Genomic DNA, 26,229 nt, shown 5'->3' with positions numbered 1-26,229 from the left:
TAAATAAAATACAACAAATACTAAGAAAAACATAACATAAATTCTAATCTCACAAAACAGGCATGTTGAAATCAACTCCCGAACAACTATAAAAACCAAAAGGAAATTAACATACCAATACTTTCAAAAATATAAGTAATTCTTCCACCCTCCACCCTTGAAATCAACCCACTCACCTCCACAAAAGCTTCATCAAAACATTCCCTTCCATAACAATGAAACATATCTATATGCTTCTTCAACAATACTACAAAAATATCCCACACCCTTACCCTCTTCCCCTCAAGAAAAAGCATAATTCCTCCTACAAAAAATAGCATACCTCACAAAACTCAAAGCAACATTCAACAAAACAACATTAACACCCTCGCATTTACCAGCCACGCCAAATAACATCAATTCATTCCACACATATTTTTTTTTAAATATCACCCTTCCAGTTTCTATGTATCATTCCCTTTACCTTACAAAATAAATATTTTAACTCCTCACATTCCACAAACAAATGCAGTAAATTTTCCGGTGACTCGTGACATAAGTTACATTCTCTTTTTATTTCCCTATTGATTTGATGTAAAACCACCTTTGTATATATACGATTATGCCTTATTTTAAAATCGTTACTTTCACATTCCATACTTTTATATTTTACATTTAAAGTTTTCCATATCTTTTTTACATCCAAAGTTGGAAAAATTCCTTTCCAAACTTTCTCCGCAGCTGGCCTTTTCACATTTTTCTCTACCATTATTTTATAGAATCTTTTCACCGGGATACTAGATAAATGAGCCTTCTCCTTACTGTTACCAATAAACAATTTAGGAAAGACAAATAAATCTTCTCTAACAACTTCACTATTGATTAAATCCACCCATGTGTTTGGTATACTTTCTTTTATCTTCTCGTACATATTCTTCACTGTTCCCCTACCCACCTCTACATCCCATTCATGGATGGTGTCAACAATAGCTTCTTCAGGAAAACACCTGGAATTACCTCATATGTGTAGTCTTTTATCTGTCTAAGACCTGCACTCATAAATACTTCACTATATAACACCTTTTCTTTGTACTTAATGTTCTCATTCAGAAAAACAGGATGATTCATAATTAGGTCAAATGCCCACACTCATAATACACATCAGGCAACAACTCTGCCCATGCATTTAGCACTTCTTTATAAAAATCTGGTACCTTTTCACACATTTTCCTTTTAAGACCCATCAACAAACCATTATCTTCACATCCACCACTCTCATCCAAATAGACTTTGAAAAAATGTTTCCAGCCATAATCTAAGCTGTCATACAAATATTTCTTTACTGTTTTTATCCAAATAGCTTTTCTTTTAACGTCAAAATCTACAAGTTTTAAACCTCCATCATCATAGTCTGCTATCAATGTTTTCTGCGCAATTCTAACACCTTTACCATCCCATATAAAATTAGACACCACATTATTCAATTCATTTATAACCCACTCTGGCATGTCTAGAACTCCCAAAATATACACAAGTTTAGATGATACCAAAGCATTTACTACAATTACTTTACCTTTTAACTTTAATTTTCTATTTTTCCAGAAATTCAAAGTTAGCTTGATTTTATTGAGGATCCCCGTCCAAGTTATGTCCCTTGCCTCTTTCTCCTCTATACCAATATTTACTCCCAGCACCTTTATAAAATCCTTAGCTACCTTAAATGGAATCTCACACTTATTTGCATTGATATCCCCAAAAAACATAATTTCCATCTTCTCTATATTAACTTCAGCCCCCGATGCCTTACAGTAGATATCTATGATTTTCATTATGCTTTAAATGCTACCTACATCCTTCACAGTAAAAGTAGTGTCATCAGCATACTGATGTATAACACTGACACCACCACCTGGGATTCCAACACCCCTCACCTCTTTGTCTCCAAGTATTAAAACAGCTAAAGGTTCCGTAGAAACACTGTACAATAGAGCTGACAAAGGACAACCCTGCCATTCTGACCTCTCTATAGGGAAAGTATCTCCGTTACATTTAACACAACTTTTTGCTCCACTATACAACAAGTTATTCCAAGATACAAATTTTGGCCCAAAACCAAACCTCTCCAAAGTCTGTAGCAGAAAACTGTTCCACTTTATCAAAAGCTTTCTTAAAATCTAAACTTAAAACTATACCACCTTCATTTTTCATTTGCTTAACAACATCTAATTGTACAAATTATATCTGCAACATCTCTTCCAGGTATTCCGTAGGCTTGTGTTGATGTAATAATACTTCCAATCACCTTTTTCATCCTATTAGCTAAAACTTTAGTCAGTATTTTATAATCTGAATTTAGAAGACTAATAGGCCTATAATTTTCTAACTTTAACCTACTGCCTCTATTTTTAAATAAGATGGTTAACATACCAATTGACATAGACTCAGGGATTTCCTTATTCTCTTCCATATACTGAAAAACCTTCAATAAAATGGGTGCCAAAGTATCCACAAAAACTATATAGAATTAATTTGTTAAACCATCCAAACCTGGAATTTTATTTCCTTGAGTGTTCTCAATTGCTTTCTTGATTTCTATAATTGAAATCTCTTCATCACACATTCTTCTATTTGCCTGAGATACTTTGGCACTGATTTTCTCCAACACTTTTGCAACACACACTTTGTCCACATCATTCTTTTTATAAACATTTCTGTAAAAGGATTCAACTGAATCTACGATGTCAAACAAAATCATTTACCTTTACACCTTTTTCATTTTCCAATTCTAAAATATAACTCTTAAAATGCTTTCGTTTTTCAAGCCCCAGAAAAAAGGAAGTACATTTCTCTCCCTCCAAGGCGTACTGTGCCTTACTCCTAACAATAGCACCTAAACATTTCTTTTCATAAAACCCTAGCTCTGCATGGATTTTCAAATAGTTCACAACATCATAGTCTGGATCATCATCGTCCTTTTCAAGTTCATGTAACATCCTATATGCCATAGTACCGAAGTAATCACAATTTAGCAAATGAACACTGGAGTGATAGATGAGCAGATGATGATGTGCAAGTAGAAGTACTGGTGTGCAAAAGTGCAGAAAGTAAATAACAACAATATGGGGATGAGGTAGGTAGATTGGGTGGGCTATTTACAGATGGGCATCTCCTGCTCTGACTGCAGTTGGAAGGGACTGCTGCGCAAGGACTAGGCCGCCTGTGAGTGCTTTGATAAGGCGGAGCTTTACCTAGCATAGACTTACAGATGACCTGGAGCCAGTGGTTCTGGCGACGAGTTACACATGGAACAAACAAGCGCACAGTCAATAACAAAATAGCCAGCGGTTCTGGCGACGAATATGTAGCGAGGGCCAGCCGACTAGAGCATACAGGTCGCAGTGGCCATATCAAGACAATTGACCTTTTCTTTACGCTGTTGTGATGAAAGTACATTTCCATAATATCAGCTATCTACCATAAACGTCGAACAGGGATTGAACCCATGTGCTTCAGTTAACAAAAACAGATGGCTTTGCGCATCTATTTCATTCTTAGAATGTCAACATTGTGGAAAGTGGGAGTTGTGCAAAAGCTAATTTAACAAGTGAATACTCTCAAAAGACAAGTTGGGGAATACTGTAGGACAGGAAACATGTAAAGTGGCTCTATCGTAGAGATAATTCCCCTTAATATAATAGTTGTGTTCAAATATTGATACAACATGATTTTTCTACAAAGTCCTCCAATGAATGTAAATTTCCATGGAATTTGAAGCCTTTTCTATAAAGGCATGGGATTTGAACCCATGAGGTTGGTTGGAGGTCACAGCGATTTAGACAGCTAGCCAGGCCATCGGTAGCAAGCTAGCATAGGATGGAGGTCTGTTGTTAGCCACCTCTTGCGTTCCGTCAGTAGATTAGTGGGGTTCCGTGTGGTAGAGGGGATTAATCCAAATCACACAACAACAACAAAAATAAAAACAATAGATATAGTTATAGAGGCCCAAGAAGAAAACATAATAATAATAAAAATAAATAAATTGTCCGATTGTCTATTCAGATAGCAGCTAACGGTTAGCAGGCTGCAGATGGGTGTTCAGGTAACGTCGCAACGGAGGAGCCAGCCGGATCTCCTTCGGGTAGATAACGTCGGCAGTCCAGTTGTGAAGGACCGGTGGGGCTCCGCGTAGGCAGTAAAATGGGTCCGGATAGGTGACTGCAGCCCCGGAGTGATTGATGGAACTCAGGAGTGATTGACGGAGCTGGCTAGCTCGGAATAATTGATGTTTGCTTCGAATCGACGAATGCCCATAGTCACACGGATAACACCTAGCTAGCTGTGAGATCCGGGTATGAATGTCCAGACAGCAGTTGAAATCCAGGGACATGGAGAGAAAAATTGGTCCGGTATGTTCCGTTCCGAGCCGCGCTGCGCCGTACAAAATTGGCGATAGATTTTCGAGCTAAAGGATAGCTGATGACCACAAACCGTGGTTAGCTGAATACTAACGTTTTGCCAGTAAAGAAGCTAACTAGCTTCTGAACTAGCTTCTGATTAGCTTCTGGATTAGCGTCTGGGCTCGCTTCTGGCTAGTTTCTGGCTAGCTTCTTGGAATTTCTGGCTAGCTTCTTGGAGGATTACAGATTTGAGGTAAATAATACTTTTTATAAGTATAAATTGGTGAGGCGGGTTGCAGGAGAGTGTTTTGAAGATGAGTTGATGGAAAATAAAAATAAAATGTATGTGAAAAAGTTGTAAATATATATATATATACAGGACACGACAAGACGAGGACAAAAGACGTCTGAACTGCTATGCCATCTTGGTTGACTCGATTTACATGAACTTCAGTTTTTGAAAATTATGCCATAAACATTGGCAACCATGCCACTTCTGTTCTATAAATGTACTAACAGGGATTGAATGCATGTTCTTCAGATTAAAAAACCAAATTATTTAGCACATCTCTGTTTCCTGCAAAAAAACATGGAGAAGCTGGGGATTGAACCCAGGACCTCATACATGCAAACCATGCGCTCTACCACTGAGCTACACCCCCTTTCTGGGAAGATTTTTTTTTTTTCTTAAATTTCTCCTTTATTAGAGCAGGTAAGCCAGTTAAGAACAAGTTCTCATACACAACTGCGACCTGGCCAAGGTAAAGCAAAGCAGTGCAATTCATTTGCAGTCTGGACGCGAAGGGGTGAACATCTCCTGCTCTGATTGCAGCTGGAAGGGACTGCTGCGAGAGGACTAGGCCGCCAGTGAGTGCCTTGATAAGGCGGAGCTTTACCTAGCATAGACTTACAGATGACCTGGAACCAGTGGTTCTGGCGACGAGTTACACATGGAACAAACTAGCGCACAGTCAATAACAAAATAGCCAGCGGTTTTTTTTTTTAAAGGCAACGCCTTACCACTAGGCCACCATGGCCATCAAGACAATTGCAATTTCTTTATGTTGTGATGAAAGTACATTTAAATATCAACATTCCATAAAGTAGTAGGGTTGAAATGTGAATTCAGTTAACAAAAACAGATGGAGAAAGGACCTCATACATTCTTAGCATGTCAACATTCTGGAAAAACGGAGTTGTCAATACACTGCTTTATTTAACACTCCAGTGAAACTCTCAAAAGAAAGTTAGGGAATACTTAAAACATGTAAAGTGGCTCTATCGTAAGATAATTCCCCTTAATTAATAGTTGTGTTCAAATATTGATACAACATGATTTTTCCTGGTAGGCAAAGTTGAATGAATTCTCATTTCATGGACCTGGCCAAGATAAAGGCAAAGGATTTGAACAGATTGGTTGGAGAGTTACACATGGAGTAAAACAAACAAAGCAGTCAATAATACAGTATAAACAAGCTATACAATGGAGAAATGATGAGAAGGTTGGTAAAGGCAAAACCTCTTGGCCATGGTGGCAAAGTTAAAAATCACAATATAACAAAAATAAAAACACTGGAATGGTTATTTTGCAATGGAAGAAAACAAATAAAATAAAAATAAATAAATTGCAAAATAAATAAATCTATTAAATACAGTTGGGAAAGAGGTAGTTGTTTGGGCTAAATTATGGGGGTTCATGTACAGGTGCAGTAATCTGAGGAGCTGCTCTGGATCTCCTTGGGTGATAAAGCTCGGCAGTCCAGTTGTGAAGGATAAGTGTTTCCAGTTTCAGTAAAATTTTGGATAGGTGACTGCAGTCATTGGCATTGAGGAACTGGAAGGATTGGCGGAGCTGGCTAGCTCCGGAATAATTGATGTTTTGGGGGTGACCCAGAGACACGGATAACACCTGCTGGAGCTGTGAGGTGGGGATGAATGTGACAGCAGCTGAGATAAGGGACATGGACTTTCCTAGCAGGGTCTTGTAGATGACATGGAGCCAGTGGGTTTGGCGATAGATTTTTCGTATGGAAGCTGAGGGCCAGCCAACGTGAGCTACAGGTCGCAATGGTGGGTAGTATAAATGGGGCTTTGGTGACAAAACGGATTGCACTGTGATAGGTTGCATCCAATTTGTTGCCAGTAGAGTATTGGAGGCTATTTTGTGATTAGCTTCTGGATTAGCGTCTGGTAGGATGGCTAGTTTCTGGCTAGCTTCTTGGAATTTCTGGCTAGTTCTTGGAGGCTTACAGATTTGAGGTAAATAATACCAATTTATAAGTATAAATTTGGATTGCAGGAGAGTGTTTTATGGGTCTGGAAGATGAGTTGATGGAAAATAAAAAACCTAAAATGTATGTGAAAAAGTTGTAAATATATTATAGTCAGGACACGACAAGATGTTGGACAAAAGGTAGTCTGAACTGCTATGCCATCTTGGTTGAAGATTTACATGCACTTCAGTTTTTGAAAATTGTATTTAAACATTGGCAACCATGCCACTTCTGTTCTATAAATGTACTAACAGGCATTGAATGCATTTCTTCAGATTAAAAAACCAAATTATTTAGCACATCTCTGTTTCCTGCAAAAAAACATGGAATGAAGGGCCGGAAGTATACAGAATGGACCTCATACATGCAAGGTGGATCAGAGACTCACCCCCTTTCAGCAAGAGCGAATTTCTCATTTATTAGACAGAGAAAGCCAGTTAAGAACAACTCATACACCCCTAGAGACCTGGCCAGAGGTCCGCAAAGCAGTGCAATTCATTTGCAGTCTGGACGCGAAGGGGTGAACATCTCCTGCTCTGATTGCAGCTGGAAGGGACTGCTGCGAGGCAATCATTTGAGACTAGGCCGCCAGTGAGTGCCTTGATAAGGTGATTTACCTAGCATAGACTTACAGATGACCTGGAACCAGTGGTTCTGGCGATGAGTTACACATGGAACAAACAGCGCACAGTCAATAACAAAATGAAGCGATTTTTTTTTTTTTAAACCTTGAGCGTGCTGAGGTGCCACCATGACCAGCTCTGAAACCAGATATATATAGCAGAGAAGGTATATAAATATCAAATTCCGGAAATAGTAGTTTGCAAATGTGACTTTGGCACACAAGACCTCAGAAAGGCATGGTAAAGGATCATATAGATCTGTATGCAGCAGTTTGGGTCAAGAGTGTCCCCCAATAAGAGGGGATGACTGCACTTTATTTCCAACTCCATTGGGAATCTCAGACAATGAAAGAGAGGTTGAACAGGCTAGTAATAGGGATCGCAAAATTTTGGCAGATAGTTTTAGAAAATGATCCAGAAAGTTGTCAACCATGCCACTTCTGTTCTATAAATGTACTAACAGGGATTGAACAGATTTCTTCAGCTTAAAATACAAACATTTAGCTGATCTGTTTTGGGAGAATTCCAACATTCTGGAAAGGAAGGTTTGGTCTTTGCAAAAAAACATGGAGAGACTGTTGAACCCAGGACCTAGGATAGCATGCGGTGGAAACCATGAGCTACACCCCTTTCTGTGAAAGAAAAATGCTTATTGAAATTCTCAATTATGGTGGATTTATCAGTGGTGACAGTGTTTCCTATCTTCAGTGCAGTGGGCAGCTGGGAGGAGGTGTTCTTATTCTCCATGGACTTTACAGTGTCCCAGAACTTTTTGAGTTAGTGTTGCAGGAAGCAAATTTCTGCTTGAAAAAGCTAGCCTTGGCTTTTCTAACTGCCTGTGTATAATGGTTTCTAGCTTCCCTGAACAGCTGCATATCACGGGGCTGTTCGATGCTAATGCAGAACGCCATAGGATGTTTTTGTGTTGGTTAAGGGCAGTCAGGTCTGGGGAGAACCAAGGGCTATATCTGTTCCTGGTTCTACATTTCTTGAATGGGGCATGTTTATTTAAGATGGTTAGGAAGTCATTTAAAAATATCCATGCATCCTCTACTGACGGGATGAGATCAATATCCTTCCAGGATACCCCGGCCAGGTCGATTAGAAAGGCCTGCTCGCTGAAGTGTTTCAGGGAGCGTTTTACAGTGATGAGTGGAGGTCGTTTGACCGCTGACCCATTACGGATGCATGCAATGAGGCAGTGATCGCTGAGATCTTGATTGAAGACAGCAGAGGTGTATTTAGAGGGGAAGTTGGTTAGGATGATATCTATGAGGGTGCCCGTGTTTAAGGCTTTGGGGAGGTACCTGGTAGGTTCATAGATAATTTGTGTGAGATTGAGGGCATCAAGTTTAGATTGTAGGATGGCTGGGGTGTTAAGCATGTTCCAGTTTAGGTCCCCTAGCAGCACGAGCTCTGAAGATAGATGGGGGGCAATCAGTTCACATATGGTGTCCAGAGCACAGCTGAGGGCAGAGGGTGGTCTATAGCAGGCGGCAACGGTGAGAGACTTGTTTTTAGAGAGGTGGATTTTTAAAAGTAGAAGTTCAAATTGTTTGGGTACAGACCTGGATAGTAGGACAGAACTCTGCAGGCTATCTTTGCAGTAGATTGCAACACCGCCCCCTTTGGCAGTTCTATCTTGTCTGAAAATGTTGTAGTTTGGAATTAAAATTTCTGAATTTTTGGTGGTCTTCCTAAGCCAGGATTCAGACACAGCTAGAATATCCAGGTTGGCAGAGTGTGCTAAAGCAGTGAATAGAACAAACTTAGGGAAGAGGCTTCTAATGTTAACATGCATGAAACCAAGGCTATTTACGGTTACAGAAGTCAAAAAAGAGAGCGCCTGGGGAATAGGAGTGGAGCTAGGCACTGCAGGGCCTGGATTCACCTCTACATCGCCAGAGGAACAAAGGAGGAGTAGAATAAGGGTGCGGCTAAAAGCAATAAGAATTGGTCGTCTAGAACGTCTGTAACAGAGAGTAAAGGGAGGTTTCTGGGGGCAATAAAATAGCATCAAGGTATAATGTACAGACAAAGGTATGGTAGGATGTGAATACAGTGGAGGTAAACCTAGGTATTGAGTGATGAAGAGAGAGATATTGTCTCTAGAAACATCATTGAAACCAGGAGATGTCATTGCATGTGTGGGTGGTGGAACTAATAGGTTGGATAAGGTATAGTGAGCAGGACTAGAGGCTCTACAGTGAAATAAGCCAATAAACACTAACCAGAACAGCAATGGACAAGACATATTGACATTAAGGAGAGGCATGCTTAGTCGAGTGATCAAAAGGGTCCAGTGAGTGGAGAGGTTGGTTGGGGGTCACGGTGATTTAGACAGCTAGCCAGGCCATCGGTAGCAAGCTAGCATAGGATGGAGGTCTGTTGTTAGCAACCTTTTGCGTTCTGTCAGTAGATTAGTGGGGTTCCGTGTGGTAGAGGGGATTAATCCAAATCACACAACAACAACAAAAATAAAAACAATAGATATAGTTATAGAGGCCCAAGAAGAAAACATAATAATAATAAAAATAAATAAATTGTCCGATTGTCTATTCAGATAGCAGCCGGTAAGACAGCTAACGGTTAGCAGGCCGCAGATGGGCGTTCAGGTAACGTCGCAACGGAGGAGCCAGCCGGATCTCCTTCGGGTAGATAACGTCGGCAGTCCAGTTGTGAAGGCCCGGTGGGGCTCCGCGTAGGCGGGTCCGGATAGGTGAATGCAGCCCCGGAGTGATTGATGGAACTCAGGAGTGATTGACGGAGCTGGCTAGCTCCGGAATAATTGATGTTTGCTCCGGAATCGACGAAAGCCAATAGTCACACGGATAGCAGCTAGCTAGCTGTGAGATCCAGGTATGAATGTCCAGAGAGCAGTTGAAATCCAGGGACATGGAGAGAAAAATTGGTCCGGTATGTTCCGTTCCGAGCCGCGCTGCGCCGTACAAAACTGGCGATAGATTTTCGAGCTAAAGGATAGCTGATGACCACAAACCGTGGTTAGCTGAATACTAACGTTTTGCCAGTAAAGAAGCTAACTAGCTTCTGAACTAGCTTCTGATTAGCTTCTGGATTAGCGTCTGGGCTAGCTTCTGGCTAGCTTCTTGGAGGATTACAGATTTGAGGTAAATAATACTTTTTTATAAATATAAATTGGTGAGGCGGGTTGCAGGAGTGTTTTGAAGATGAGTAGATGGAAAATAAAAATAAAATGTATGTGAAAAAAGTTGTAAATATATATATATACAGGACACGACAAGACGAGGACAAAAGACGTCTGAACTGCTATGCCATCTTGGTTGACTCGATTTACATGAACGTTTTTGAAAATGATGCCATAGTTTTTGAAAATGATGCCATAAACGTTGGCAACCATGCCTCTTCTGTTCTATAAATGTACTAACAGGGATTGAATGCATGTTCTTCAGATTAAAATACCAAATTATTTAGCACATCTCTGTTTCCTGCAAAAAAACATGGAGAAGCTGGGGATTGAACCCAGGACCTCATACATGCAAAGCATGCGCTCTACCACTGAGCTACACCCCCTTTCTGGGAAAGAAAAAATTGTTTCTTATTTTCTTAAATTTCTCCTTTATTATAGCAGGTACGCCAGTTAAGAACAAGTTCTCATACACAACTGCGACCTGGCCAAGGTAAAGCAAAGCAGTGCAATTCATTTGCAGTCTGGACGCGGAGGGGTGAACATCTCCTGCTCTGACTGCAGCTGGAAGGGACTGCTGCGAGAGGACTAGGCCGCCTGTGATTGCCTTGATAAGGCGGAGCTTTACCTAGCATAGACTTACAGATGACCTGGAGCCAGTGGTTCTGGCGACGAGTTACACATGGAACAAACAAGCGCACAGTCAATAACAAAATAGCCAGTGGTTCTGGCAACGAATATGTAGCGAGGGCCAGCCGACTAGAGCATACAGGTCGCAGTGGCCATATCAAGACAATTGACCTTTTCTTTACACTGTTGTGATGAAAGTACATTTCCATAATATCAGCTATCTACCATAAACGTCGAACAGGGATTGAACCCATGTGCTTCAGTTAACAAAAACAGATGGCTTTGCGCATCTATTTCATTCTTAGAATGTCAACATTGTGGAAAGTGGGAGTTGTGCAAAAGCTAATTTAACAAGTGAATACTCTCAAAAGACAAGTTGGGGAATACTGTAGGTAAGGGAATTACCCCCCTGTATTGGACAAAAATGAATGGGAAGTCATTGGCATCGGACAAACCATATACACATTGTCCAATACCACCCAATTCGGCGTTGATTCATGCAAAGTGTATTGCAAATGCCATATGGCAATTGCCAGTTGTAACACTTTAAAAATCCAACAGGTGGCGAATCCGCTCCACCTTGGTTTTTCATATTGGAAATGTAACCCAAGTCAACGTCCAAAAGCAACATTTTGAAAAAATGATTTTTTTGTCAAAAACTTATCACCCCTTAAAAAAGTGCTTTCTGGACCGTTTTTCGAAATTCTTTCGATTTTTTGTCAATTACACATGTGTAAGAACTGTATGAATATACTTTTGTCCAATTTTATTATCATAATTTTTTAATTTTTTACATGCGCATAAGTAATATGTTTTGTTCATTTTCAATATGATTTCATAGGAAGTCAAAAGTCAAAAGTCAAAAATGTCAAAATTTTGTAAAAAACTTCACACACCCTTAAAAAAGTGCTTTCTGGACCGTTTTTCGAAATTCTTTCAAATTTTGTGTCGATTACACACGTATAAGAACTGTATCAACATTCTTTAGTTGTATTTTATTATCATATTTAAAAAAAAAAATTTAACTTGTGCATAAGGAATATGATTTGTCCATTTACAATATGATTTCATAGGAAGTCAAAAGTCAAAGTCAAAAGTCACTTTTTTGGGGGCCAAATGCCATAAGAAATTTGACATGCTCGAAAATCCTGCAGAAATGCAAAATTGACTGGCCTGATGAACACAGGATGGCCTGGCAGTAATAGTTGTTCCTTTCCATCACTCGTTGTGTTGATTTCATCATGTCCATTTGGTGATGTTTTTTCACTATACAATCATATTCCAAATGCACGTGCATTGTTGTGCAACTGGTAACCCAAATATAAAAATATGGTTGTAAATGCATTTACCAGGACTCCTATTGTCCATGCCCGCTATGGGAGTACCCTACTACGGCCCTCTATCTTTGGGGGCCGTCCTGAGTGCTTTATGGACTGTTTAAAATATTCTGATGGATACGCATTGTTGTGCAACTGGTGATTGAAAATAGGCACCTGGTAACCCAAAAATAAAAATATGGTTGTAAATGAATTTACCGGTCATTCTGATATTAATGCCCGCTATGGGAACACAGGATGGCCGGGCAGTGATAGTTGTTCCTTTCCATCACTCGTTGTGTTGATTTCATCATGTCCATTTGGTGATGTTTTTTCACTATACAATCATATTGCACGTGCATTTGCAATATGGTTCAATGGGCATTTACCATGTGAAATTTGACATGCTCAAAAATGCAAAATTGACTGGCCTGATGAACACAGGATGGCCGAGCAGTGAGAGTTGTACCTTTCCATCACTCATTGTGTTGATTTCATCATGTCCATTTGTTTATGTTTTCTCACTTTTGCAAAGTCACTGTGCATTTGCAATATGGTTCAATGGGCAGGTACTATGGGCAGGTACTGTCCTGCTATAAAAATCCTGCAGGAATGTGAAATTGACTGGCCCGATGAACTCGGGATGGCTGGGCAGTGATTCTGGTTCATCTCAATGGCTCGTTAGGGTTGATTTCAGAATGTCACTTTTGGTGATGGTACCTCACTGTTTAAACATATTGCAAATGGACAAGAGTCACCAGCAAGTCATCGTCCATCAGTCAATTAGATATCATTCTGACACCAAACTGATACAAACTGACACCAAACCCACTTTTTCCAACTCGTTTAGTAGCCAACTATCACATACTTCAGAGCTGGCCCAAAATTCACAACGCCTTCGGTTCAAACCATAAAAAAACATAAAACACGTAGTTACGTTCTAGCTGCGAGTCCATTTCTTATGTTATGTGTAGACCTTGCTGAGGCGACCCCGAATCCCAAGTTTCGGCTCGATCGGTCATTTGGTGTCCGAGCAAAACCCTAATTGGTGCTGAAAATCCACTTTTTTCCATGACTTGCTACGGGGTCCTTAAATGAGCTATCGGACAGAAACGTTGGGGTCTGTCTATATGGGCCGAGACGGTCGCAATGCACCTAGTCTTGCGACTCTGGGACATTTCTAAATGTCGCCATTTTCGTGATGCAAAAATGAATTGAAGTCATTGCAAATGTACGAAGCTGTTTCTCGGTCCGAGAACCGTCTAGAGCCACGTAACTCACCACGCACTATCGACCGGAGGTCTAGAACAGGATTCTAAAGTTTGAACTCTAGGTCCGACGGTTCTTTAAAAGTTCCAACAAGGTTTACTAATGCAGGCAGTGTATGTCTCTACGCACCCCAATGGGTCCCTACTTCCAAGCTGTCTGTGTGTGTGATTTAGTTTTCCTTTGAAATTTTATGGGAAAAATGACTGATTTATAGTTCATGGGGGTTGCCTAATCACATATATGAAGTTTTGGAAAGATCTGACTTTTTTAACCACTCGAAACAGCCCAAGAGACACCAATTATGGCACTTCCGGTTGGCACAGGAAGCTGTAAATCAACACATATCCTCATTGGGGTATGCTTTTACAGATTCCTGAGTTTTAAGTCCTTACGTTAAGAATTGACTGATTTACACAGGGTTGAATGCACTCTCTATCAAACTGCAGGCAGGGTATGGATAAACACTTTTAGGGTGATTTTAACCACTTCCGGTTGGTCCAGGAAGCTTAGAATCAACACAGGTAGACCTCGTAGTGGCCTGATGGACTGTCATCGAAGACAGGTTCATACGACATTCATAACCCACATAGGTTTCAGGTTGAATTTAGGGGTGCAGGCAATGTATTCCTATGGGGAGAGAAGTCAATGCAAACTCTTTGAAGTAAACACCTTCTTTTAACTATTAAGGGTTAATGCCACACGGTCAAGGTTAGGCTTGCACGGATCGGGAGGACCTTAGGAACGTACCTGAGGTCAAATTGTGCTTCTCACCCTAACGGTTCTCTCACTGTCACCCAAAAGCAAATGACGTTGTGGGGCAGGCTTCATTTTGGGCCTACTTTTCTAATGGTCGCTGCGCTTAGACCGAGCGAGCTACGGTCAAGCGGGATATCTCGTTGAACTCGGCACGGCCTAGAGATTATGTTTATGCCATTGCCTGCTCTCTGTGTCTTTGAGCACCGCACTTTATCACTCCATCCTTGCTGTGTGTGTGTGTGAGAGCTTTTCTTTGACATCTGCTGGGAGAAATGACTGATTTACAGTTTAGGAGGGTTACCTAGTCACACATATGAAGTTTTGGAGAGATGTGACTTTTCTAACCCTTCAAAACAGACAGTGTGACCCAATTAAAGGCACTTCCGGTTGGCACAGGAAGCTATAAGTAAACACATGTCTTGATTGACATAGACACTTACAGAATCCTGAGTTTTAAGTCTTTAAGTTAAGAATTGACTGATCTACGATCTACACAGGGTTAAATGTAGTCATTTTCACCTTTGAAGGTTATGTACATCAAAACACCTTTTGGGTCAATTTAACCACTTCCGGTTGCTCCAGGAAGCTTAGAATCGACACAGGTAGACCTCATAGTGGTCTGATGGACTGTCATAGAAGACAGGTTCATAAGGCATTCATAACCCACATAGGCTTCAGGTTGAATTTAGAGGTGCAGGCAATGTATTCCTATGGGGAGAGAAGTCAATGCAAACTGTTTGATGTAAACACCTTCTTTTAACTGGTAAGGGTTAATGCCACACGGTCAAGGTTAGGCTTGCACAGATCGGGAGGACCTCAGGTACGTTCCTGAGGTCGATTTGTGCTTCTCACCTTAACGGTTCTCTCACTGTCACCCAAAAGCAAATGACATTGAGGGCCAGCCTTCATTTTGGGCCTACTTTTCTAATGGTCGCTGTGCTTAGACCGAGCGAGCTGCGGTCAAGCGGGGCATCTTGTTGAACTCGGCACGGCCTAGAGAATATGTAAATGCCATTTTAGGCTTTGTGTGTCTTTAAGCACCGCACTTTGTCACTCCATCCTTGCTGTGTGTGTGTTTATGTGTGTGTGTGTGTGAGAGAGAGCTTTTCTTTGACATCTGTTGGGAGAAATGACTGACTTACAGTTTATGGGGGTTGCCTAATCACACATATGAAGTTTTGAAAGATCTGACCTTTTTAACCCTTGGAAACTGCCACTGTGACACCATTTAAGGCACTTCCGGTTGGCACAGGAAGCTATAAATAAACTCATATCATGATTGGGGTATGCCTTTACAGAATCCTGAGTTTTAAGTCTTTACGTTAAGAACTGAGTTATTTACGGAGGGTTTAGTGAGTGTGTGTTATTTCAGAAAATCATAGAAAATCACAGAAATCTCGCAGAGCTCCGCAGCACACTTTAAAAAGATTCGTAAGAACACCCTGCCACTGGATCTGTAACCGTTGAAGAAAAAAAAAACACCTATCCGTGAACATCACCAATCTGTCGTTGTACGATTTCTCTTAAATGACGATAGATAAATGGCTGGTTCTTTTTTTATTGACACCGGAGGCTCCTTGACTTTGACGTGAAGTGGAAAAATAATTTCTCTATTTTCATTTTGGACCTTTAATCCCAGATAAATGGCCATAACTCAAAAACCGTTGAGGCCTAGACGCCATCTTGTTCGGGGCCAACTGCCCATTATGCCGCCCCTACGCTCACCGAGTTTCGGCTTCGAAATATTTTCAGTTTTCGAGATAAGGCCCCGTCGTGAATCGTTATGTTTTGTCCAATAGCAATATGATTGCTTATGCCCTCTTGTGGGAATTTCCGGGACAGCGGAAAAATGACCAAAATCGTATTATTTTTGTAAAACGGAAACCGAATGTCCGACAAAGTTCATTTGATGACTTCCTGGTAGGTCCGGCCCTGCCGCTCGGCCCGACGCCCGACGCCGTCCGCATTTGCAATTTTACAAACGATTTCGGACGTCTAGTAAAGGACCGATACATTTGCAATATGGACTTTCTCACTAACCATACAGCAACTGCCGAAATCTTCCCTTAAGGTATGTAAACAATGACAAGAAACGGTCATGTAACAATGACAAGAAACTCTCATGTAACACTGATGTCACAATGTCAGATGAAAAAGAAAGACATTACTTACTTTCAGAGAGCAGCGTAGCACACACCATTGAGGCCCACAAACAAAGCTGTGGAAAGTTTCCTTGAAGCCAGAGCATAAAGAAAGAACAAATACCGAAACCCGGGATCGAACCAGGGACCTTCAGATCTTCAGTCTATCGCTCTCCCAACTGAGCTATTTCGGATAATCACTCATCTTCTTCTGTGGCACCCTTGACAATTCACATGCATGTGACTCATAATTTTGACACTCAAAATGTACATAATAGCCAGTATGGGGATCGAACCCATGACCTTGGCGTTATTAGCACCACACTCTAACCAACTGAGCTAACCGGCCATTTGCAATTTTGATCAATTGTTGAAATGCACCGAGCCTCTGCAAGTGCTGGCACGTCAACAAACAAGTCCACCAACAGCATAGCCTGACAAGACTGGACCCTCTTGGTTGCTTCTTGCGGAAATTCCAAACGGCTGGTGAATTAGCTCAAATGCTTTGCACGCGTGAGGTAGTGGGATCGATGCCCACATTCTCCAAAAGCACATTGTTTTATGGATCCAAGAAAACTCCAAATCACACTTCATGCAGCCTTGTCTTACGACAACCTACTGTCATGTAAACAATGACAAGAAACTCTCATGTAACACTGATGTCACAATGTCAGATGAAAAAGAAAGACATTACTTACTTTCAGAGAGCAGCGTATCACACACTCTAACCAACTGAGCTAACCGGCCGCTGGCTACAGAGCACAATTGTTGAGATGCACCGAGCCTCTGCAAGTGCTGGAGCGCAAACTAACAAGTCCACCAACAGCATAGCCTGACAAGACTGGACCCTCTTGGTTGCTCCTTGTGGCAATTCCAAACAGCTGGGGAATTTGATCAATTGGTATTGTGTTTGCTTAGCATGCTATAGGTAGTGGGATCGATGCCCGCATTCCCCAAAAACACATTTTTTTGTGGATCCAAGAAAGCTGCAGTTCACACTTCATGCAGCCTTGTCTTAGGACAACCTACTGTCATGTAACAATGACAAGAAACTCTCATGTAACACTGATGTCAAAATGTCAGATGAAAAAGCAAGACATTACTTACTTTCAGAGGAGCAGCGTAGCACACACCATTGAGGCCCACAAACAAAGCTGTGGAAAGTTTCCTTGAAGCCAGAGCATAAAGAAAGAACAAATACAGATGCCCTCACTTTGAAATAAGTAATCAAGGTTAGTTTGTATTTCATCCAACGTGATTGCTACATTATATGCAATTTCTTCCACTTTTGAGTGACACAAAGATGCTTATCTAAATGGTGAAACTGCAACATATGTTAATCAGACTCACTTTGACTTTATATAGTGCACCAAGAGATAATTTCTTGCTTACGGCCATACCGGCCTGAGTGAGCACTTCCTGTTTGGAAAGTGAGACAGGTGTTTGTGATTAAGTCGTGAGTGAGTGTTTGTTTGCTTGAGAGTGTTTGCTTGAGAGCTTTTTGGTTATTTTCAACGTTTTTGAAGTATCATTTTGATTTTTGCATTTGAACAAGTTTAAGTTTGCCTCGTTTTTTTCCCCCTTTGCAGTTTTGCTGCTTGGGGGAGAGTTTTTGTTCTCATTTTTGTTTACTATGACGGACAACATGGCAATGACTAGTGGAATGGACAAGGACAAAGAATATTCTCAACGGAAGAAACATGGAGATGAAGGAGGACTGAAATATGGCAAAGAATTTACGGTGGCAGTGGAGTTGATGGGAGAAGATAAAGTTACAACAATGGAGTTACTACGTTCGATTAAAGAGGTGTGTGGGGAGGTGGTGGGATGTAGAATGAAAGGAGAAAGAAAGTACGAAATTACAATGCGAAATGGAAAAGGAAAGGATTGGTTAATGGATGGTTTAATGATTACAGATACAAGGATCATGGCGAGAGATATGATTGCCAATGAGCTAGTTGTATCTTTCATGAATCTTCCGTTATACATCGAAGACAAAGTCATACTGGATAAGCTGAGTAGCTGGGGTGTAACTGCTGTCTCAGAAATAAGGAGGAGAGTTTGGCCAGGTACAGAGATCGTGGACGGGACGAGAATCTGTAAAGTAAAATTCACTGAAACAGTACAATCGTTGCCATTTTCGACATAATTTGAGACACTGGAGGGAGGAGAGTATTTCCGAGTAATACACGATAAGCAGGTCAGGGTTTGTCGACGGTGTATCCAGTCTGGGCACATAGTCAAGGACTGCCCTGAGTTTAAATGTTTCAAGTGTGGTTAACAGGGTCATTATGTGAGGGAATGTGTTGGAGGGAAGGGCAAGGTCTTTTTGTGGTGGATGCTGAAAGAGACTAGAGGAGTGCAACTGTGGAGAGGTTTTGGCTGAAGAGGGGAGTCAGGAACTGATAGAGGAATTTTAGATTCCTCTATGCTTTAATTGCCAAAACCAATTAGCACTCATTTCTAAATTCATTAATGAATTGTAAGTTCATTAATTATGCATGAAATAGATTGAGACCAGTCTTAAAAGCCAGGTAAGAGCGTTTAATTCCAGAGAGTACTGACCCAAAATACAAAGAACATTACATTATAAAGAAAGTGAACATAAAATGACGTCATCAGTTTCACACCCTCTCCCAGCCTTACAATGGCGTAGTATTCGGTCCTGGAGATAGTTTCACTCCCCTCATAAACTACATTCCAACCTGTCTAAAGGATATACTTCTCTCCAATAATGGAATCCAACCAAAACATTCTTATCTGTTTGAAAAACTATCTTATCCCTCCTTCTTAAACTTTCCCAGGAGACACAGACACAATTCATTTCTGCTTACATTTTCAGTAACAGTTCAACTAAAAACCCATACTTTTCAAATCATAACATAATAGTATTAGCATAAATGGTTCTAATCATTAATGTATACATAATTGATCATCTAAACTATAATTTCCTCTAACAGGAACTTTTTGAGGAAGCAATTGTATCACCACAAGAAGGAGAAGAAGATGGAAGAGAGGACGTGGTGGAGGGTGGAAGGGAGAAGATGAAACAGAAGACAAATGAAATAGGGAGCAGTATGGATTCAGAAATAAGAAGAGGGAGTTTTCAGGAGGAGGGGGGGAGTGGGCTGGGTGGAGGAACTGGGGACTCACAGACTTTGGGGGGACCTCGAGCGATGTGGGTGCCTCGGAAGGAGGTGAAGTGGAGGGGAGTGGGATGCTGACAACGATACAGGAGACACAAATGGGCACAGGAAAGAAGATTTTGAGTTGGTTGGATGAGATGGATTTAGAGTCAATTTCGGATTCAGTTGACATGGAAAATATTGATAGAACAAGGGAGGCTACAGGAAGAGGAAAGCGGCGGTGGAGGTGAAAAAGTGATGATTGATATGTGGAGAGGAAAATCCAGACAAAAGAGAATTTTCTAGAAGGCAGGTGGTTTTAGGGGATTTGAAACAAACAAGGATAGATCTGGTTTTAGTAAAAGACGGTTGAAGGAATTTTATGAAGGATATTATGTATGTTTTGCAACTTTTAGTGCTCATGCAGGTTTAACATTTTCAGTGGGCTTAGATAAGGAAAGAGCAGGGGTGGAATATGGTGTATGAATGCAGGGTATTTAGAAGATGAGGAATATGGGAAACAACTTAAATATTTGATAGCATGTGAAATGGAGGACAAGCAGAAAGAGAATGATAAGTGTTTATGGTGGGACAAGGTTAAGGAAAAAATAAAAGTTTTTAGTATAAGATATGCAAGGAAAAAGAGGGTTAGGATGAAAAGAAAAGAAAATTAGTTGAGAGCTAAATTGGAAGAAGAAATGGGGAAGTGTGACAGTGAACCTAATTATAATATAGAAATGTTTTTAGAGTTGAAAGAAAAATTTAGTAAATATGAAATAGATAAGTGTAAGGGGGCTTTTATAAGAAGTAAAGCAAAGTATTTTTGAGGGGAGAAATGCACTTTGTTTTTTCTTGGATTAGAGAAGAATAAACAGAGGAGAACATTCCCTGCTCAAAAAAATAAAGGGAACACAAACAACACAATGAAACTCCAAGTCAATCACACTTCTGTGAAATCAAACTGTCAACTTAGGAAGCAACACTGATTGACAATACATTTCACATGCTGTTGTGCAAATGGAATTGACAACAGGTGGAAATTATAGGCAATTAGCAAGACACCCCCAATAAAGGAGTGGTTCTGCAGGTGGTGACCACAGACCACTTCTCAGTTCCTATGCTTCCTGGCTGATGTTTTGGTCACTTTTGAATGCTGGCGGTGCTTTCGCTCTAGTGGTAGCATGAGACGGAGTCTATAACCCACACAAGTGGCTCAGGTAATGCAGCTCATCCAGGATGGCACATCAATGCGAGATGTGGCAAGAAGGTTTGCTGTGTCTGTCAGCGTAGTGTCCAGAGCATGGAGGCGCTACCAGGAGACAGGCCAGTACATCAGGAGACGTGGAGGGCAACAACCCAGCAGCAGGACCGCTACCTCCGCCTTTGTGCAAGGAGGAGCAGGAGGAGCACTGCCAGAGCCCTGCAAAATGACCTCCAGCAGGCCACAAATGTGCATGTGTCTGCTCAAACGGTCAGAAACAGACTCCATGAGGGTGGTATGAGGGCCCGACGTCCACAGGTGGGGGTTGTGCTTACAGCCCAACACCGTGCAGGACGTTTGGCATTTGCCAGAGAACACCAAGATTGGCAAATTCGCCACTGGCGCCCTGTGCTCTTCACAGATGAAAGCAGGTTCACACTGAGCACATGTGACAGACGTGACAGAGTCTGGAGACGCCGTGGAGAATGTTCTGCTGCCTGCAACATCCTCCAGCATGACCGGTTTGGCGGTGGGTCAGACATGGTGTGGGGTGGCATTTCTTTGGGGGGCCGCACAGCCCTCCATGTGCTCGCCAGAGGTAGCCTGACTGCCATTAGGTACCGAGATGAGATCCTCAGACCCCTTGTGAGACCATATGCTGGTGCGGTTGGCCCTGGGTTCCTCCTAATGCAAGACAATGCTAGACCTCACGTGGCTGGAGTGTGTCAGCAGTTCCTGCAAGAGGAAGGCATTGATGCTATGGACTGGCCCGCCCGTTCCCCAGACCTGAATCCAATTGAGCACATCTGGGACATCATGTCTCGCTCCATCCACCAACGCCACGTTGCACCACAGACTGTCCAGGACTTGGCGGATGCTTTAGTCCAGGTCTGGGAGGAGATCCCTCAGGAGACCATCCGCCATCTCATCAGGAGCATGCCCAGGCGTTGTAGGGAGGTCATGGTTTTCCACTTTAATTTTGAGTGCGACTCCATGGGTTGATAAATTTGATTTCCATTGATAATGTTTGTGTGATTTGTTGTCAGCACATTCAACTGTGTAAAGAAAAAAGTATTTAATAAGAATATTTCATTCATTCAGATCTAGGATGTGTTATTTTAGTGTTCCCTTTATTTTTTTGAGCAGTGTATATTAGAAAGATATAAAATGTAAAGGGTGAAGTTGTCAATGTTTATGTAGAGATATTAGAAACAGTGCAGAATTTTTATAAGGATTTATTTAAGAAAGGGGAGGTGGATGAGGGGTGTGTAAAGGAGATATTGGATAGTGTGGATGTGCAAATTTATGTAGAGGATAAACAAATGTGTGATGGGAAGATAACAGTGAATGAAGTTAAAGATGCGATTAATGGTTTACAAGTAAATAAGAGTCCTGGAGTAGATGGGATAATTGCAGAGTTTTATCAAATATATGAATGTTTTTTAGCACCTATTTTATTGGAAGTTTATCAATATATGGAGGATAATAATAGTATTTCAGAATCTATGGTGACAGGGCTGATTTTATATAAAAATAAGGGGAGCAAATTGAAACTGGAGAATTATAGGCCAATTAGTTTATTAAATTCAGATTATAAGGTATTACCTAAGATACTGGCAAATAGAATGAAGCAAGTTTTAAATATTATAGCACCTACACATAATTATAGTGTGCCCTGGTAGAGATATTGCTGATACAATTAGAGATGTGATTTAAAAAAATTAGTTTTAAGCATAGATTTAAATAAAGCTTTCGATAGGGTGGAACATGATTTTATGTTTAGGGTAATGGATAAATATGGTTTTGGTAATAGAATAGTAGGATGGATAAAATTATTATATAAGAAGGCAAGAAGTAGGGTGAAGTGTAATGGGGTTTTAACTGATTATTTTATTCTTGAGAGATCTGTGAGACAGGGGTGCCCTTTATCAGCTTTATCGGTAGAACCTTTAGCAGCATTTCTTAAAAAATATAATCTTATAAATTGTGTACAGACTCCACAAGGACGTTTTAGTTTGATTCATCAATACGCAAATGATACCACTATAACAGTTAGAGATGAGGGAAGTGTAAAAGGGTGATGGAGTGTTTTAAAGTATATGGACAGGCATCGGGTGCAAAGGTTAACATGGATAAGTCAGTAGTAATGAGTAAGATTAATGAGGGGAATTTTGTATTAAGTCATGCTAGATATGCAATAAGATTAAGGAATTTAGGTCATTATGAAGGGAAAATTGTGAGTGTGGATTTTTGTTGTGGTATTTTAGAGAAAGATACATAATATATAGAAACGGTGGAGGAAACTGTGGGTGAGTACTGTAATTGAAATTCTATCAAATGGAAAACTTGTAATTCATTATTAATTGGTTTTAGTGGATAATTGTGTTACTTTTTCTTTTTCTGATTTTGTTAAAGGGTGAATTGTTCATCTTTTATTGTCTGAATGTTGTAAATAGTGTGTTTTTATATTATATATATATATTTTTTTTAACCTGTTAAGACTCTAGGGGCAGTATTTCATTTTTGGATAAAAAGACGTGCCCGTTTTAAGCGCAATATTTTGTCACGAAAAGATGCTCGACTATGCATGGAATTGATAGCTTTGGAAAGAAAACACTCTGACGTTTCCAGAACTGCAAAGATTTTCACTGTGAGTGCCCTAGAACAAAACCTTCAGGCAAAACCAAGATGTTTCAGCAACCAGGAAATGAACAGGATTTCCGAAGCTACGTTTTCCATGATCTCCTTATATGGCTGTGAATGCGCCAGGAATGAGCCTGCACTTTCTGTCGTTTCCCCAAGGTGTCTGCAGCATTGTGACGTATTTGCAGGCATATCATTGGAAGATTGACCATAAGAGACTACATTTACCAGGTGTCCCGCACGGTGTCCTGCGTGGAAATTGGTGCGTAAAACTCAGCTACTAGTATTTTTCCATGCGATTCTGAGGACAAAGCAAGCTTCCAGGAACGGCATTTCAATGAAGAGATATATGACAAAACACCTTGAGGATTGATTCAAACAACGTTTGCCATGTTTCAGTCGATATTATGGAGTTAATTCGGAAAAAGTTTGACGTGTAGGTGACTGAATTTTCGGTTAGTTTCGGTAGCCAAATGCATAGTAACAAAACGGAACGATGTGTCCTACACAAAGAATCTTTCAGGAAAAACTGGACATCTGCTATGTAACTGAGAGTCTCCTCATTGAAACATCTGAAGTTCTTCAAAGGTAAATTATTTTATTTGATTCCTTTGCTGGTTTTTGTGAATATGTTGCATGCTAAATGCTAACGCTAAATGCTAAGCTAGCTATCAACACTCTTACACAAATGATTGATTTTCTCTGGTTCAAAAGCATATTTTGAAAATCTGAGATGACAGGATTGTTAAGAAAAGGATAAGCTTGAGAGCAGGCATATTTATTTCATTTCATTTGCGATTTTTAGAAATCACTAACGTTGCGTTATGGTAATGAGCTTGAGGCTGTAGTCAGGAACCCACATGCGGGGGGGTGTAGTATGAAGTTAATGTGCCCGATCTCGGAAGCTAAGCAGGGTCGGGCCTGGTTAGTACTTGGATGGGAGACCGCCTGGGAATACCAGGTGCTGTAAGCGTTTTGCTCCAGTAGAGGGTTCTCTTGTGTCATGCGTGGAGCAACTGCCTTTTATTTATCACCCTAATAATGTATTTTTATTGGACTAAAAGGCAGTTTGTTAGTGCTTCCCTGCCATGCCCTGATCAAATCCAATAATGGACAGTGCATTTCCCTCAATCTAGGCAGTGCATTCAGCATTTGTTTTTAGGCTAGGAGACTGTCAATGTCTGTAGTCATTAGGGCCCTGTAAAATCCCTTCAATGTTTTGCCTGATCCCCCCCCCCCAAAAAAAAACAATTCCCCCTATTCTCCATTTACATTTCCCTGTTGACTGTTTGTCCCTGCATCTGTAGGTTTTTGCTCTCAAAAGTACACCTTTTTATAACATGATTGGATGTTCTGTCCACGACAACGTTTAAAACCCTAGCAGGAAACTACTTTTGAGGTCTGGGAAAAACGGAAGACATATCGATTTTTCAATAAAGCGTTTCACATTCTCCACTGGTTGAAATACTATCCTGTGTCCTCAGATTAATGGAGTTAGATATGCATAGGTTTTTTTCCTCTATATATGAATTGAGAAATCAATCATGTTTAGTCTATTGTATAGTTACAATGTGTAATCATTGATATCCCAGGAGCAGTAAACACTTTTGAAGTGTATAATTGTAATACATACATGCAGACACCGCATCGTTTGATATGACTGAAAGTGTGTCATACCTGAACCGCACCTTTATTTGCCAGGGAAGAGTACATGGTCGGTGAATATATTCAATGTACAGGCTACAATATGGGAATCTCATACGTGGTAATAACTAAAATACATGTGTATATAGGTCTTGCATCCTTGGCACAAAAAGGTATATTCTACTCTAGGCTTCATTAATGCCATTCAGACTTCCATTGATTGGTATGAATATTAGTTCAGAACTGTTTTAGGTCCATACCCAGAGCGGCAACAGTTATTTTTAATCCGACTCAAGCAAGTAAATAGCTAGCCATGTTCCTTCAGCTGCATTGCAAGGCAAGCTTACAATTGTGCAGTCAATGCTTTAGCCAGCTCGATTCTTTACATCCACTGTTTCACAAGACAACTGCCTGGTTTGTTAGTTCTCAGGAGTCCCTGAAAGACCATTTACAAATTCATTCTCCTAACACTAGCTAGTCTAACTTGCTAAATAGAGATTTGTAATTTAACTTTGACCAAAAAAAAGCCATCTCTACATTATCACATTCCTCTCAAATTGTACATTTGCTTGACTCGTTAAGGCAACTTCCATCTGTTTTGTCAGCAATCTTCGTTGGCGCCACAAGGCAAGGGTGGCTCGTGTCAAAAGTAGTCTTTGGTCATCAAAGCCTTGGGACCCAAATGCATAATGATTGCGCAAACTCCCCTTGTGGTGGTCTGGAGCAATGAAGCCGTCCTGCAGTGCAAGCTCTCAACTTTTTAAGGAGTGTCTTCAGACCCCCCGCTGTTCCGTACGGTGTGTTGAAATCTTATCCTGATGCGGAATAGATTGCAACGTAATCATAGAGACCTTCCTTCGTAGTTCGGACTTGGAGATTGTGAAGAGATGTCTTGTGGGGAATGCATGGGTGTCTGAGCTGTGTGCTAGTAGTTTTAAAAAACAGACAGCTCGGTACATTCAGCTTGTCAACACTTCTTACACAAACAAGTAGCGATGAAGTCAAGCTCTTCCCATTTGAGCCATGAGAGATTGACATGCATATCATTAAAGAAGAAATGTCCATA

The 26,229-nt window shown here is 40.7% G+C and overlaps 4 non-coding genes across 4 annotated transcripts; all 4 read right to left on the bottom strand.

Annotated features, from left to right (window-relative positions):
* Positions 1-4,966: 4,966 nt before the first annotated feature.
* On the bottom strand, positions 4,967-5,038 carry trnaa-ugc (transfer RNA alanine (anticodon UGC)). The gene has a single exon. It is a non-coding gene; the product is annotated as a tRNA-Ala (tRNA).
* Positions 5,039-10,752: 5,714 nt separating this feature from the next.
* trnaa-ugc (transfer RNA alanine (anticodon UGC)) lies at positions 10,753-10,824 on the bottom strand. The gene has a single exon. It is a non-coding gene; the product is annotated as a tRNA-Ala (tRNA).
* Positions 10,825-16,671: 5,847 nt separating this feature from the next.
* Positions 16,672-16,744, bottom strand: trnaf-gaa (transfer RNA phenylalanine (anticodon GAA)). Its single transcript has one exon. It is a non-coding gene; the product is annotated as a tRNA-Phe (tRNA).
* An 81-nt stretch (positions 16,745-16,825) lies between these two features.
* trnai-aau (transfer RNA isoleucine (anticodon AAU)) lies at positions 16,826-16,899 on the bottom strand. Its single transcript has one exon. It is a non-coding gene; the product is annotated as a tRNA-Ile (tRNA).
* Between the last annotated feature and the right edge of the window lie 9,330 nt (positions 16,900-26,229).

The sequence above is a fragment of the Oncorhynchus nerka genome, unplaced genomic scaffold (genome assembly GCF_034236695.1).
Source record: "Oncorhynchus nerka isolate Pitt River unplaced genomic scaffold, Oner_Uvic_2.0 unplaced_scaffold_1562, whole genome shotgun sequence".
NCBI classification, from domain to species: Eukaryota; Metazoa; Chordata; class Actinopteri; order Salmoniformes; family Salmonidae; genus Oncorhynchus; species Oncorhynchus nerka.
Note: the sequence above shows the minus strand (reverse complement) of the source record. Positions and strands in the feature narration are given on the sequence as shown.